Source organism: Sphaerodactylus townsendi, linkage group LG08 (genome assembly GCF_021028975.2).
Source record: "Sphaerodactylus townsendi isolate TG3544 linkage group LG08, MPM_Stown_v2.3, whole genome shotgun sequence".
In the NCBI taxonomy this organism is placed as follows: Eukaryota; Metazoa; Chordata; class Lepidosauria; order Squamata; family Sphaerodactylidae; genus Sphaerodactylus; species Sphaerodactylus townsendi.
Genome location: NC_059432.1, coordinates 1,271,849 through 1,275,785, shown reverse-complemented (window position 1 = coordinate 1,275,785; position 3,937 = coordinate 1,271,849). Strand labels below are relative to the sequence as shown.

At 52.1% G+C, this 3,937-nt stretch overlaps 1 pseudogene; it reads right to left on the bottom strand.

The window, feature by feature from the left end:
• Positions 1 to 562: 562 nt before the first annotated feature.
• LOC125437818 overlaps positions 563 to 3,937 on the bottom strand; it is a 140,365-nt pseudogene continuing 136,990 nt past the window's right edge.

Sequence of the window (3,937 nt, the reverse complement as noted above, 5' to 3'; positions counted from 1 at the left end):
CCCCCTTCTCCCCGTCCCCCACAATGTATATACAGGCACACTCCCTTGTATGTCTTTCATGCCAAAGCCTCCCTGGTCCAGGTGGGCAAAGGCCTCCATTAGATGCATAAGCCGGTTCCCCTAAGCTAAACATCATCGACACGGACTGGAAGAACTTCTCCCTTTTAACTCTTAGCTTGCACGTAGCCGAGGTGCCCGCATGCATACCTTTGCATACCTACACACACAAACACACCGCCCGGCACACGCAAATTGCTTTAACGAAATCAAAGGCCCCTCTCCTTTCCAAGATCGCACAGGGAGGGAAGGCATTCTTCCAAAGCTGCCCCCCCTCCAATTGCCCCTAATGGCCTCTTAGCCAGCTTAGAACTGTCAGCTTGGGGGGGGAGAGGAGGTGCATTCCTAATTGCTGGTCACTGGCGGGGAGGCGGGGGAAATATCAACTTCAGGGGCCCGGGCGGTACCCCATCTCCTCTTTCTCAAAAGTGGACATGCATGCACACATCCCTACTAGAAAACTACAGAACTCCCAATTAAGACTGGGCGACTACATTACATGGCACTAGGGAGGTGGAGTGGGAGATACACCCGCCCCCAATCCCACTCCCTGATCTTTGTCCGTGGGGCCTCTGGTAACAGGGAGGACAAGCATGATCAGGGTGACAGGTCGGAGTTTGGAGTTGCCCCTCCGCTGCCAAAGAAAGCCGGCTTTTGTCAGTAGTATATGCAGCAAAGCCTGGCAGAAGGGGTAGGGGTAGGGGAGCAGCGGCAGCAGGAGAGGAGTGCCCCGTTCTGTAAAAAAAAAAGTGCAAAGTGGCTTTTAACCCTGGGAGGCATGTCTCTGCACCCCACACTGTGCTTGTCTGTATTAAAAAAAAAATGGGGGGAGGAGGGAACACAGGAAGAATCGTTTTGGGAGAAGCTTGACTGCTTGGAAGCAGGAGGCCACTGCAGAGAAAGAGGCGGGTGGGGGGGGGGATCCCTACCCGGCAGTTGCCTGGAGTTTCAACTGGGGGAGGTGTGGGGCTGGAGTGCCTGTCCCTCTGTTTGTTTCCTCTGGCTCTCAACTTGCTGCTTTCGCCCCCCTCACAGTGTAGCCCCGAGCTCGCTCTGAGACAAGCGTCCTGGTGTCCCTGGCCTGCGTCCCTGTTACGTAGGCGAGGACGCGGCTCTTGAGAAGGAGCGACTTACAGTGTCTTTAGCTTCGTGTTTGTAAAGGGTGCTGCCGTTGCCACTGGGCTGAGTCTTAGGGGGGGCTCCTTGGGGCAGCGATGCATTAAGCTTTCGGGAGCCTTTTTCTTCTTTGCAGCTCTTGCTGCTCAAGTCCCTGGGCTTCAGTGAGGGAGGCTCTTGCTGTCGCTTGGGGCTTTCTGGGGACTGAGCTGGGGGGGCTGCCTTGAGGCTCAGGAGGTGACTGATGGGGAGGATGCTGCTGATCTTTCTTGCCAAAGGGAGGAGGAAGGGGGCAGAGGAGTCGGCACAGTGTTGCCACTCCATGCCCCTTTGGGCTGCTCTCCTTGCTGCTTGGCGCCCCGGGCTTTTGGCAGCTATCCGCTGTCCGCGCCGAGGGCTCCAGCTTCGCCCGGTGTTGCTTTCGGAGGGGGCGGGACCCGGCTTGGAGCAACTCCCGAAATTGCTGATGGTCTCCGCGTGTCTGCGCTTCTTGATGGGCAACCGCGGTCTCCTGCAGAGGCGTGACCACCCGGCTCTTTGCGACTGTTTTCTTTTTGGCCTCAGCCACTGCTGCCAAGCGTCACAGTGCGTAGCTTGCGCCCCGTTTCTTGGGCACAGCCTGAGGGGCAGACTTCGGATTTCCGCTTGCGGCGGGCCGAACAACGCCTGGCTTGTGCCGAGGTGAGTGCGCCCGCCCGGTGCCCTCTGCGCTTTGCGCCCGCCGTGGAGGACTGCAAAGGCATCTTGATAATGCAACTTTCCCGGACTTTCTCCGTCACCCGCTTCACTTGGACTCCTTCCGAAAGCGGCTCCTTTGGCCTTCATGGAACCGCTCCCTTTTGGCCCGGCCCCGACCCGGCCTGTGCCAGATTTATTTTACCGTGGCTTTGGGTTTTGGGAGGCTTCTGCTCTCGCCCGAGAGGGACTCCAGCGTCCAGTTACTGTGAAATCAAAATCTCGTTAGGATCGAGAGAGGTGTCACCCACCTTCTCCAAAGTAGGCAATAAAAGCTACGACTTTGGAAGGCGGAAGGCTTTCCCCTGGGGGCTGTGATTACGAGGGGGATGGGAAGGGTTGGGTAGGGTAGAGGAAAAAAAAAATGAGGGAAGGGAGAGAAAAGAAAAATTATTTGTTTAATTAAAGAGCATTTACTAGCCACCTTTCCTCCTTATGGAGCTCAAGGTGGCTTACCAACATAGCTGAAATACCTACAATAAAAATACATTAAAAATACATATCCAAAATTAAAAATCACTACACAGAACTGCTGCTAAGCTTGACCAGAAGTGTGGTCCAAATAATAAAACTGTCTTCAGGAGCAGCCCTAAACGCATTTGAAATGAAAGGGCCAGAATTGTAGGGGCACTGCCACTGAAAAGTCCACTCTCTCCAGTACCCTGACCAGACCAGCTTGTTTGACCTTTGGGGTTGTCAGGAGGGCCTCTCCTATGAGTTTGATTCCTGGGCAGAAACATATGAGGAGAAGACAGTCCTTCAGATAATGCAGTCCCAAGGCATGTAGGACTTACAGGTCAAAGCCGACACCTTGACTTGGGCTTGGGGAGCAGATTATTAGCCAAGTGCAGTTGGTGTAGTATCCAGGTCATCACATGCTCCCAATAGCTGACCCGGATCCAACAGTCCTAGCTTCTTGGTATTCTGCCTTAGCTGGAGCAGTTGTTCTCACCTGTGAGCAGGGAAACCTAATTTATTGTAAATGTACATCTTCACCTCTCAAATGGGGAAATCAGTTATTATAAAGCATTTGATAGAACTTTTGGGAAGACTGATATAGTTACAGTCTCCATAGGAGCCCCCAGATGCAAAGATCTTCCTGTTAGGAGATTTTAATGTTTGATTAGGTCCAAATAATACTCAGTTAGAGGGGAAATACAAGATTCTTCCTAAAATTGTTGAGGAGGTTCTTGGTAGTCTCTCTCTGCAAAAGATTATCAAGGGTCCGTCCAGGCCAGAGGCATATGGGGGGAAAGGTAGGCGCCCCGAGGGACAAAGCGTCCTCCGAGCGCCACTCCACCATCAAGTGACCCCGCCCCTTCACATTTACATAACCCAGCCCCCTACTTGCCCCTGCTGCTGGCTCCTGCTTTCCTCAGGGGGACCTCAGATTCTCCCTTTAAATCCATGCAGAAGGAAGGGAGGGGACTTAAAAGGAGAATTTGGGGAAATTTGGGTGTGTGTTTGCTGTTAGAGGTGCAATTGCTAAACTAGCAGCACCAAAATTTCAAATTGTCTTTAGGAGACTCTCACAGTAATGATACCACTCAGGTTTAGTGAAGTTTGGTTCAGGGGGGGTCCAAAGTTATGGACCCTCAAAGGTGTAACCCCCATCACAAGTATTAGCTCTCATTTGGAAACAATGGGGGGGAATGGGGGCACTTTCCCTTTAGAGGAGTCCATAATTTTTTGAACTCCTGAAGGCAAAATCTCCACCAAACCTGGAGTAACATCATCAGGAGTCTCCCGAAAACTTCCTGAGAATTTTGGTGCTGCTAGCCTTGCAGGCCAAAAACTGAAAAAAAAAACCACTAAAAAATACAAAAAACCCCACAAATGAACCTGATTTTTTTTGCCAAAGGGGGCACCTGGGGACATTTGACTCCCTATGTCCCCATGGCACCTGGTCCAGGCTTCTACCAATTAAAACTAGCTTATATGACTGGCCTACATATTCTAAATGGCCCCATGTACAGTGACACCCCCCCCCCATGCTGACTTGTTTCCCTCTCTTATAGATCATTAAACG